The sequence below is a fragment of the Lemur catta genome, chromosome 13, assembly GCF_020740605.2.
Source record: "Lemur catta isolate mLemCat1 chromosome 13, mLemCat1.pri, whole genome shotgun sequence".
Lineage (NCBI taxonomy): Eukaryota > Metazoa > Chordata > Mammalia > Primates > Lemuridae > Lemur > Lemur catta.
The window spans coordinates 43136877-43150525 of NC_059140.1; positions in this window are offsets into that span (position 1 = coordinate 43136877).

A 13649-nucleotide genomic window follows, 5' to 3' on the forward strand; every position below is an offset into this window, starting at 1 on the left:
ATATGTTTCTCAAAGATAAAACTCATTTTATAATGAATAAATAAAAAGTTGGCAGAAGTGATAACACAAAATCTACCTTGGTGTTTCAAAAAGTTGTGAGTGCCATATTCATGAGTGATAAAATTAAAATTCTGATCAAATCATGGAGATTGAGGATAAGTGTTTGGGGACACATAATTGAAATACCTATATGTGATAGTATTAAGTAGCAAAATTGCTCTCTTTTTTTATAACAGAACTCTATTATCTTTATTCAATTGTATTCAACAATGGCAGTAAGAGAAGAAGACAGGTAAACAAGTAATGCAACTGTGTTCAAATTATACAGCCAGCACAGAAGAGGAAACGACTAACTGTTAGAGGAAAAGTCCACAGAGAAAAGGTTATATTGGAGCCTGGATTTGAAGAATGAACCAAAAGCAAGATGAAACCCAGTCACAAGAAAAAGCATGCACGATGGCTTGAGGTATTAAGAAAACCATCTGCCATTGCTTCTTCTGGAACTTCAGCTGTGAAAGGGATGAAGAAAGGTAGTAAACACAGCCAGAGACAGGAAGGAGATCGTCAAAATTTGGATATGGTATGTTTATCATTTTATTCTGTAATCTGTTCTTTGTGGTTTTATTCTACACTGTCAGGAAAAAATGATAAGAACCTATTGTCTTATAGGCAAGACAAAGGAAACACCTTCTTTTTAATCCTCTGGATACCCCTGACATTGTCTCAAGAGTAGAAACAACAGTAAGGTTCACACACACAAAAAAAATATCTTGCTCCATGGCCATTCTTATTTATGGGGTATATGTGACAATCTTAATAAATACATTAACCAAAAAAGAAAAAAAAGAACCAAAGGCAGAAAATAGAATGGAATAATTAGAAAGTAATTTGTAAAGATAAAGTGTTTTACAGAATGAGAATTTCGAGCTCAAAGAGATGAAATATCTGCTTTGCTCAAGTCACTAAGTGAATTAGTGACGGAATATGAAAGAGATCCCAGGTCTCTGGACTCTAATCAATGTTCTAAACATTATACCACGCTTCCACTAAATATTAATAATAATACTGCATATCAACATTCAAATGTGTGAATATAGAACATATGCATAATTATAGACCTGAAATATATACTAATCCATAGTTGATTGGTCAGGGAAGGTTAAAAAAAATGTTCTTTCATAGACTATTGTCAGAAACTAGCCATACAAGTCCGCCAAATGGCAAGGAAGATTGGGGACATGCAGAAGCATATGAAAATTCATTGAGCAGCAAGTGCCTCTGCCACATTGACTTTCATCTCTATCATCTCCCCACTAGTTTCACAAGGACAGAAAGTATTAATACATCTGTTACATCTCTTCAAGACCTACTTAATATTGGATCCAGTCTCCCAATTTATGCTTCACAGAAATTGAATTCCTGCTCCAAATTGATACAAAATTCTGAGAAATTGCATTCCTGCCTTGATCTCTTCTCCCCCCATTATTTGTACATAATCTTTATCCCATACCCAGTTAACCCAATTAGAGAAATCAGCCCTTCCTTGATCACAGACACATACACACAAACACACACCAAGAACAAAAACAAAAAATAGCAATAAGAGATACTCAAACACATGCTCTTGTGAAAGCAGGTTACTTTGAAGAAATCCTGTTGGGCTTGGGAAGAGAGGAAAGAAAAATGGAGAAGAGGGTTATGTGTCAAAAAAGGTAAAAAGCTTCAAACTAAATGTTGAGTATCCATATTCTGAAAAAAAATGTCCTTTGGCCACCCACTTGAGAGGAATTTTACCCTTTTCCTCTTAGTTTCCTTTGCCTGGCTGCACATTGCCTGTCTTCTCTTTGCTTCCTCTTTTTTTCTGTGTCCTCTCATCCCTCTACTTATCTGCTCTTCCTCCAAGCAAAAATAAAAAGCCTTAGCTCATTTCCTGAAGAGTAGTTTACACATAACTGCCTTTGTTTTGTTTCTAAGCTTCTGCTTATAGTAGTCCCTTCCAAATCTCATTTATACCTCTTGTTGTATATCCAAGGTGTTTTTCTAAACAAAGAGTTTTTTCCGTAAGAGGAATTTTGTTATCACTATTGAGAACATACTGCATTTCCACTCCTGATGCTTTGATATTTATTGAGGCTAAATAAAGATCTTGTCCTTGATTAATGAGTTTATTAAAATATGCAAAACAAACATTCAGAAAGTTAATTTTGTAGTATTTTATATATAACAGCTACCATTTTTATTCTTCTTTTGTTTTTAATACCACTAGAACAGACCGCCAGAATGCCAATTGAAATTCTAGTAACAAGTCCTTCTGCATAAACTCTATCAATGCAGTTAACCATACTATAAAATTTATTGTATTATATTATTACTTGAACCATGTGATACCCCATAAAATAGCTTTGTCCAAGCATGGTCCAAAAATTCCACACAAAAAAAATAACTGTAATGTTAAGGTTTTAAAGTTTTCAACAACTTAAAAAAATTAAGAATTTTAATTGTATTATTAATCACTAACATATATTTTGTGTCAGTTGTACAGATGACAATTATTCCTAAATAAAATCTTTAATATTCAAGTCACATTTTTCCATGTATTATATTGGCACTTTTTAAAGTTGTTTTTTGTGTTCTGTTACAGGAATATATGTTTATTTTTATTTTATTTGGTTTGGTAATTTTATGATAAGAGAAGGGTTCTTTGTATACTATAAAAAATGTAATAAAAATGAGAAATAAAAAATGTAACATAATTCTCATGCAGTTAAAATTAGAGGCCACCTTTGTAGAGTTTGTCACATACAGTAGAAGTCCTCTTTTCGTCCATACTTGGGAGCAATATTTAGTAACTTTATCATAAAAAGTAGGGTAATGAATTGGGGTAAAGAGTTAAGTTGCTGCAACAACAAACAAAAATCCAACATTAGTTGCTCAAAGAACCAAGTGTTGTGGGTTTTTTGGTTGGTTTTGTTTTTTAATGTAGCAAGACTTCCTTGCTACATCAAATAGTCATTCAGAAACCCATGCTTCTTCCCTATTCTGTTATCCCCTAGGGTGTGTCTCTAATTTCCATGAAAGCTGTGTCTCAGGCACATCTGTGTTCTTGCTCCCATGAAGGGAAAGATTGGAGGAGCAAGAACACAGACACAAGCTGGGGCACAGCTTTGACCTGGCAATGTTCTAAGGACTGGGTCTGGAATTGGCATCCATCATTTATGCTCCCATGCTATTGAGAAGTATTTAGTCACATGGCCACACCTAACTGCAAGAAGGTGGGGGGAACTAGGAAATATGGTTCCTAGTAAGACATGCCAACTACAACTCTATCACTATGGAAGAAGTTGAGAACTTATTTGGTTAGAAAATTAACAATCTTTGTCATCATAAATTAAAGCAGAGAATGATGTTGATGATGATGATGATCAAGCAGACATATCTTGAGCATTTTATTTGCACTCAAATCCAAGTGTATATTTCTTCATAAATCTTTTGATACAGGGCAAAAGCTTTTTCTTTGAAAATGGATCTACCCCAATAGAATCCACTATAGTATTTCTGTCAGAAAACATACTCCTAATGATATTCTGCAATTCCTTATAGTGAAGACACAGTTGAAGGTTGTTTTCAAAACAAGGCTGGGTGCGGTGGCTCATGCCTGTAATCCTAGTGCTCTAGGAGGCTGAGGCAGGAGAATCACTTGAGGTCAGTGGTTCAAGAACAGCCTGAGCAAAAGTGAGATCCCATCTCTACTAAAAATAGAAAAAATTAGCCGGGCATGGTGGCGCATGCCTGTAGTCCCAGCTACTTGGGAAGCTGAGGCAATTGGATCATTTGAGCCCAAGAGTTTGAGGTTGCTGTGAGCTATGAGTACACTACTGTACTCTGGCTGGGACAACAGAGGGAGACTCTCTGTCTCAAAAAAAAAGTATTGCAAAAATGCTTATAGATTTTTATTATCTTCTGCATTTTTTACAGCTGTCTTATCTCTATCTAATTGACACCCCTTTAGGGACTCATTTTTATTAAGTTTTTATAACTTTTTATTTATATGGAAAACCTTTATGCAATATCTCATGAAACTACATTATTAAGCACAACTGGCAAAATAGATTCAAGAACAAACAACTGACCCTTCATAAGCACTCAGCTCACTGGGATGGAGGAGAAACAGGCTGGAAATTCTAGAAATTTGTCTACAGTTATGAGCATCCCCTGTGCTGGGACCATTAGCCCCTACATTTTATCAAGGGAATACTGAATGTCAGTTAATCTAAGGAGTTGTTTAAATGATGATGAGTTAACAATTTTTTACTACAATTAGAGATGTTTCTTTATAGTCGCATATGGCCCTACAAATAATTGGAGAATAAAGCATTTTTTGGTTGATTATTGGTAAGAGAGTATATACAGCTCCAGGGCTAAAATAAGAATATACCCATGTTCAGACACTTTCATGATCTATGTAACTTATACATAAGAACTGTAGTTCTATGTCTGTCTCAATTTCCTGTAACCACAGACTTGCCATTTAGAAATATAATTATCCTGAGAATGTGGTAGGTTATATCTAGTGATTCTTCTTTAAGTGTTATATATAGCTCCAAGAATCAGGAAAACATTAATGTTGTAGTAACATGACTATTTTCATAGCCCCTGATAAAGGAGTTCCCCATCTGATAAGGGTAAAAATATTATGCTATGTATACCAGGACAATTCTTGATTCAATACTTCTCAAACTGTGTTTCTTGGACTAGCAGCATCAGCAACACCAGAGAACTTGGTAGAAAGGCAATCAGTACAAAAGCAACATTGATATAGTAGAATCGTGCTACCCTGGGCTTCTGTGTTGCTGTCAATGAATCAGTAGGTTGGAGAACAAGAAGTGAGGAGATGCACCCAGACCTGCTGAAACTCTGGGATGGGATGCAGCAATCCGTTACAAGTCCTCAAACTGCTGTCAGAAGAGAGCTAAAGCCATTCCCGCCAGCATTCTATACCTGCATTTCAGCAACACAAGATCTTGTGCTTTTATGCATATTTATGCAGGATGTCTTCCACACTCTTTGTCTCCTCACCTCTCATTCTCAAACTTACTGATTCATTGACAGCAACACAGAAGCCCAAGCTATCATGATTCTATTATATTAATGTTGCCTTCGCACTGATTGCCAGTGTGGGTTCTAGAAGTTTATCATTTTAATAACAAGTCCCCTTATTTTCTATTATTTTTTCCAGTATAACTTTGGGAAACTTTTTTTTTTAAATTAGAAAATAAAGCAGGCTGGGCGTAGTGGCTTACGCCTGTAATCCTAGTACTCTGGGAAACTGAGGGAAGAGGATTGTTTGAGCTCAGGAGTTTGAGACCAGCCTGAGCAAGAGTGAGACCCCATCTCTATCCCGGATGACAGAGTGAGATTCTGTCTCAAAAAAAAAAAAAAAAAGAAAAAGAAAAGAAAAGAAAACAAAGCAAAAAGAAAAAAATAGACATTCTAAAGAATAATAAAAAGCTTACCTGTTATTTATATTTTTATATTCAATTTATTGCCTACTAAACATTTGGTATGCCTCTAGCACAATGACATGTGTTAAGAGTAATAGAACATTCTAAGTGTTTATTCAGTTTTTTTAAATCTTAATCCTGTGATGGACACGAAAGTTATATTAATACTTCTTATACAGTTCTTATTAAGACAGTTCTAATGTTGTGTAATAATGTAGATTTATCTATAAAATTCACCTAGTGTGATGCTATTACTTTGAACTGACAAATTTTGAATGGGTTCAAAGATTAATAACCTTTTCATATTTATTGTCAAATCATAATTTCTAGAACTATTTTTAAAAGCATACCTTAATTTATATGTATCATCTTAAATTTTTTCTTAAATATTATCAACATTATTCCAGTTGTTTTTTACATAATTTTCTTACATTCCAAAAGATATTATTTGACCAACCATATTTATTATTATTATATTATATGTTATAGATTTTTCTCCATCTGTTTAAAAATGTTTTTGAGAGGCTCATAAAGCTACCAAATCTGGATATATATATATGCATATATATATATATATATATATATATATATATATATATTTTAAATGAGATTGTTTTCTGGGTGGGTTTTCCTGGTTATTGTCAAGTTAAGTAATCATGACTCAGTTATTTTAAAAATTGAAACAAAACAGTTTATAATTCATTATTTCACAAAGGTATGCCTATTTTATGACAACTACACCTTTATTATTGGCATAATAGAAAAAAGGCTCTTGTGGTGAAAAATGAGAAGAAATTAAGCTGGCAGTTTAGAATGGGGAATGACACTTAAAGTGAGCTCTGTGATTCATGTGGAATAATCTATCCTTCTAACATATTCAGCAGCTAATTATAATGCTCCTCTAAATCAATCTGTTTCATAACCATATTTTTTAAAAGACTACTGTTCGAAAGCTAAATATAGCACTAGACGCCTCAAAATTAGAGTGTTTCCAGGAAAATGGTGACTTTAAAGAAATGTTCTAGATGTCACATTTGGACTGTTTAACCAAAGAAATGATAGTATTCATTGAGTCAAGAAATTATTCTCCAATAAATTACATTTAAGGTACTGAGCAAACTGTCAACTACTTTTCCTAATTTTGAAGACCTCATTGCCTTTTACTTGAGTGTTGGTTTACTGGTTGTACTAATTATACATTTAACTATAGTCTAGTTCCATTGTGAAGTGACAAATACATATTTCTCTTAAAAACACTTTTTCACAAGGCCGGCGCAGTGGCTCACGCCTATAATCCTAGCACTCTGGGAGGCCGAGGCGAGTGGATCACTAGAGGTCAGGAGTTCGAGACCAGCCTGAGCAGGAGTGAGACCCCCTTCTCTACTAAAAAAATAGAAAGAAATTATCTGGCCAACTAAAATATATATAGAAAAAATTAGCCGGGCATGCTGGTGCATGCCTGTAGTCCCAGCTACCCGGGAGGCTGAGGCAATAGGATCCCTTAAGCCCAGGAGTTTGAGGTTGCTGTGAGCTAGGCTGATGCCATGGCACTCACTCTAGCCCAGGCAACAAAGCGACACTCTGTCTCAAAAAAAAAAAATACTTTTTCACCTGGATGATTTAGATCTGCACTCTAGATTTTCGTAAAAAGCAATTTGCCTCGTTGGCCTTTTACATGTTATGTAGAAGAAAGTAGGATACCTAGGACTAAGTATTTTTGACAAATTGGTCTGAGTTGCCTCTAAACTCTAATCTTTTCTGGATGTTGATGCTGTACAGTAATAAATATAGAAATAATAATCCTAGCTTAATGTATCCTCAAACATAACTTATTATCTTATTTAAGTCTTATCCTTGTTCTTAAATATAAAGAACAAGGGTGGTGGTGCATGCCTGTAGTCCCAGCTACCCGGGAGGCTGAGGCAATAGGATCGCTTAAGCCCAGGAGTTTGAGGTAACTCCTATCTTGAAAATATATTAATTTTCCTTTTTCTTTAAACTGGCAATGGAGGGAGGAAGAGAGAGAATCTGAAGAATATATATGTATCCAAGACCCTACCAAATTAACATAATATAACATCCTGGTAACCGTTATAAATTGAGAATACTAAACATGGCCCTAAAATACCTCTAAACTCTGACTTTATGTTTGGGTTTGTGGGATGCAGCATCATTCACTATTCGGTGTTAAACCATGCATTCAGTTGTTTCCATTTATATTGCATCAAAGCAGTTGAAATCCAATTGAAAAGTTTCTTTAGACAGCCATTGTGTGGGAACATGATGTCAATATTAATAAAGGCTGAATTTCCCCTTGGCTCACTTCTTACAGATAAGCTTTTCAATAATACACTGCTTGCACCAAAGGTCTGATGGGACTGGGAATAGTAAAAAACACTAATAAAAGAATGTTGAATGTTTTTATATTAAATTTCCCCACAGGCAAACTGAAAAGCCTACTTAGAGAACGCCAATCAACATGGCACTTATTAAATGTAACAAGAGTCCTGTTACAACAGATCTTTAAAGCCCTAAAAATGAATTAGGAAATAGAAACAAAAGACAATTGCAAATTCATTTTTATTAAATAAATGCAAACTCTGGACATATCACCTGATATGTACAAGATTGATCCTGGCTTATTTGATCTTCAAAAACTATTCATTTATGAGAGTACACAACTTTCAGAATTTTCTTTTACTTAAAGAAAGTAGACTCTTTTTACCTAAAATCATTCTAGATATTTGTCTTGCAAAGTTATCCAATAGAAATCAAGGACTTATATAGAAATTAAGTCTCATTCTATTTATTTTTTAAAAAATAATAAAAGTAATGTCACACCAGGTCAGCGACTAAGATAATAACTGGATTAAACTGGAGAAAAAGAGGCAATTGTTAAAATTAATTAATATGAGCCTAGAAAAATGTATTGCAACTTAGAACAAAAATAAACACTTGGGGTTTTTGAATACTATGTCAGTATTAACAACTCGGGCTCTGTCCTCAATTCACAGACTTACCACCCATCACTTTCATCTGAAGTTAAGCAATATCAAGTTGGTGACAAATATATTAAATCTGCCCATCTTTGAGAACTTGAACCCCAGGCTGAGACTTTGACTTGGATTCGGTAATAAAAATAAGCTCAATTGCTAAACATTAGTTATTTCTCATAGACATAGGAGAAAATAGGAGATGGTCACTGGGACTTCGGGATAAGATATAATGGCTTAGGAGAAATGTTTTATTATGGATTCTATAATTCTATTAAATATGCTGTTTTTATTTCTTTGGAAAACAAGGAGCTTCCCACAAAGGAACTTTTACAAAGTCAAATTAAATATCCAATGTCCAGGGAAATAAGATTTTTCAAAAACTTTTTAATTGGGTATTATAAGTAAATCCAAAATGATGTAAATGACATAGACTTTCTATAATTTTTCAATTCAACAAAAATGTATTAATTACATATCATGTATTCAATCTATATGTTTATATACACATATTAATATATGTATATAAAACAGTTATCCTTTTTTAAAAAAATTAAACAAATCTTTCAAAGATACTTGTCCAACTTAGCTTTTGCTATCAAAATTAACTAATTTTTACTTAAAACTTACAGAAGAGGATAGAATATTCTAATATCAATTTGTAGATTAAGAGGTAAAGCTACTTTTCTCTATTGTATGTCTGAAAAATCTGTCAGCATAATTATCACTGAATTTTATATTATAACTGAAGTTTGCTGAGATACTAAAATTGGTTAAGATAAAGAATTTTTTTAGAGTATTGTTACGTATTTCTTCTCAAATTCCAGTTAAATCCTTAGTATGGAGAGAATTTCAAAGGAGAAGGTCTAACTTTTAGACACTTTTATAGCCATGGTAAGTTTTAGACTTTTTCTAATGCTTTAACAAGAATACAATTTGTCCATTTTAAAATTTAGTAAAGTTACTTTTTCACAAATATCTTACACTCACCTATATTTTACTTATTGGCATTGTTTTACATCATTTCACAAAGTTTAGTACGCTTATGTTAATCACTAATAAGGAGACTGTTGAAAATACAGAGCTTTTCATCTGGTCTATTGTTTGGCTTTATGGGATTTATTTTTGCTTTGGATTTATTACAACAAAGGTATAATTCTGTTAATTGTAAGCTCCTATAGGAGAAGATTTGTATCTGATCCCTCTTTGTATTTTACCTGGCACCGATCATCAGACCTTACACATTGCAGGTACTTAAGTAAAATGTATTTTTAGTAATAATAATATTTGTAATTATAATATGAAGTTTTCCTAAGGAGCATGCTGATACACAGTCTATAAGTATGCACTGAACTTGCATAATGTTTACACTGTAAAAATCAATTACATAATACTAAAAACCTAGTGTTCCAGTTTTGATTTTTTTTTACAATTAAAATAAGCTGAATTGTCTTCAATAAGCCTTTATCTTATTACCAAAACTAAAGTTTAATTCAGCTACACAAATAGAACATTTCATTCTTCTCTTAAAAACAATAGTGACAAAGTGCCACACCATTCCTATTCCTTTTTATTCTTTGAGATTTTTTTGTGGCATTTATATTCCAGTGGCTTTTACAGTTTAGGTAATTTGGTTTTTCCAAGTGGAAAAGTAGTGTTTAAGGGTAACTGAAACTAGAGATCAAATAAGCACAACAGATAAAAAACACAAAGTTTCTCCAGGTTTTTGTCTTTGCTTTTGATCTGAATGAATCTGCACAAAAGCATATGCTTCCTGTACCTGTAAGAGGGATTTCACTACAGTCATACGCACAAGCTCTATTTAGAGTGTCTGCCCTTATTGGTTTGTTAAACAGTTCTTACCTCCAATTTCATTGGTGTCCCTAAACTAGCAATCTGGGAGATAGTATCATGTATGCAAAGTTGCTTTGTAACTACAAATGTGAATAATGTTACTACTGTAAACTGAGGACCCTAATTCTTTCCTGTTTCACACAATTTTAATTATTTAGACTCCAATATAATTTTGGCTATGAATAACATGCCACACTTCGCCTCTAAGTGGCCATATATCTGTATATGACTTTAAATTCATACCGAACCTTTCTATCTTCTCTGTTTCTATTTCCTCCTAAATATCAATGATAAAACTGAATATTTAAATTCTAAGTCCAGATCTGAACTTACACAGGTACAATATTGATTTGTACCCCTCCTACATAATATAACTTCCACTGTGGTTACATATATTCATATTTTACAAGTCCTTCCATTGGTAACTTCTGGTGCAATTTCATGATAACATTCAGATTATGTGTCAAAACATCAACACTAATTATAATGGTATTCAAAATAAAATAATTTAACTACTGTGGATATTTAAAAATGCTGGTTTTTCTTTTTAGTTAAACTCAGTTTAATATATGTTCAGAAATGCATAGAGGCAAAAATTGTGTGAAAACACTTAATATAAGAGATAAAGGTTGTAAACCTAAGCATTACAGTGGATTGTATGTGTGTTTTATTTAGTTTTTTATAAATAAGAAAAAAATATTTAAAGCTAATATTAGCACATGCCAAATTAACCTATATATGTCATTAAATAGCAGTCAATTTGAATGTAAGCTCTTCTGAAGTGCTTCTAAGTTTCACCCACTCATGTCTCTAACATTTCTTTTCCTGTTACTAAGTTTAACAAAGAGGAAAGATCCTGAAATAGGAAAGAAAAAGGGATTTTTTTTTTACATTAAACATCTGAACCTCAGTTTCTTCTGTCCATATAAGCATAGATATCCATCTTAATCTGGTTATCAAAGAAAATCCGATGACTAAAAACTAAGTAAAAACTGTGAAAAGGTAAACAAAAATAATATTAAATTAAGTGAAGGAGAAATTTATTTGATCTTATATAAAACTAGTTATCAGTGAAAACATAACAGGTTAGGCAAGAAAACAATGCTGAGTACATTTAGCCAGCCTTATGAGGTTTATTTCACATGTCCTACCTAGATTCTCAAGTCATCATTTGTACAATATTGTTACATGGTCTAGAGATTAGGGCACTGGTTAGAAGTGAAAATTTTGTATCTATTTTCAGTACTGATACTCAGTATTTACACTCCTTGGGGGAATTTTTAAAACTCTGTGTCTATATTTTTCTAACTGCAAAATGCCTTTCACCAAATTCAAGGACGTCTGAGAGTGAATAATGTTTGTTCTACCTTCGTAGGGAGGAACATCATAGAAATATAGCTAAAAGTTTAAAACATCACCAATGATACAGTATTCAAGTTGAAAGTTTCACAAAGTAAAGGGACAAAGGTGACATTCATTTCAGCTTTTTCTCTTCCCTTGAATTTTTGATTTATATGACTCAAAAGGTTAATCTTAGTAAAGCACAGAGAAAAGATAGTTATCCAAGTGACATTTTTAGACATTCTACAGGTATGATATATTAAAGGGTGCATTTAGGAGTCCAAGGAATATCGGAAAATACCACACAGACAGTTTTAACATTGCTGACTTCTTGTCAAAGGTACAAAATGATCAACTTGGAAAGGCATCGTTACAGTCAGAATTTGACTGGAAGGGATTGTAAAAAACAATCATTCCAATTTGGTTATTTTTAACCCAAAGTTATTGGGCACCTATTCTGTAACCGGTAACCATTTTCCAAATTATAATGAAGTACATATGAGTGGAAGAAACCCAGTGAGGTGGGGAAAAGAAAAAAAAAAAAGATTGATTAAGATGTTGTCTTCAAGGAACCTCAAGTCTTGTGAGGCAGACATATTTAAACATGTAAATAGTGCAAGGCAGAATAAAGTAATTGCCATTTAGAAGTTCAAAGTGCTTTGAGAGCCCATAGGAAGAAGTAATTAATTCTGACTTGTACAGTGGGGAAAGCTCCATGAAAAAGAGCTTTTGAAAAGGGCCTTGAAAGAGATGTAGTAATTTGGTGGGTAGAGAAAGAGGGGACACTCCATGCTGTGGCAGGAACATCATCAGCGGCATGAAGTTATTTCAGGCCTGGAAGAACTGTACATAAAAGCCGCAACTTACATATTTTAATTGGAAATTTCTATGACAGTAGAGCCATAATGTGAAGACACATTTTTTCATTTTTTTTATACATATACTTATTGAACAATTTATCCAGGATTTTTGAAATTCTGGGAAAATTTCTTTAGAATACTTACTGTAAAGTAGTATCCCTGGTATATTAATCCTTGTGTATCTCATAATTAAATAATATCTATTACCAATTTAATTTTTAAGCAATTATCATATGTATTTCAAGAATGTGCATAACTTCCACTTTCTCATATATACATATTTTCTAGTTTGATTATGTAAAATACACATATACAAAGTGGGCCTTGTTTTCCTATGAAATCTGAGATGCATTTCACCCAATTGCTGAAGTTGAAACACTTTACTAAGGAAGCAGTAAAATAGACATCAACATCATTATGTGCTGGATATTTAAATGAAATATAAAATTAAACCTGAGACCAAACTTCCAGCATCTTATAATACTCTTCTGAACTACGATGTCCAGAACTTTTACTTTGTTTAGTTATTTTGCAGTGGGAGAAAGGTAGAAGAGAAAGCTTTTTCTTTTTAGAATCATTTAAAAAAATGTTTATACCAAATACATATTGAAATCATTATTTTAAATCTTACATAGATGTTTGGGAAACAAGGAACCAATGCTTCATTCATTTACTTTATTAATAGTTAGTTATTTTAAATGGAAAATATTGCATTAAGATATAGTTAGTATCTGAATAATATATTTGTCCGAGGGAATAAAAGACCTCATTATTTTAAAGTGTTTCTTCTTATAGCTACTACTAAAGCTACTTCTACCTACATTTTATTGGTCATTATTTTTAAAGAGGAATCATAAAGTAAATTCATTTGTTTTTATTTTTTCTTTTTTTCTAACCTACAAATTTTCAGTGTATATCCCTAATATTACAATAAGCAAGTTCAATGTAATTACCAGTAACCATGAAAACATAGCTATTATTCTTTATGTCTGCGCAATCCAAAGCCCCATCTCCAGGCTCAGGTTGGTGTTTTAAATGCCCAGCCTGCCTGGTAATGGGGTGGGATCCCACGGCTGACACTCTGAGGACAAACTGAGAAA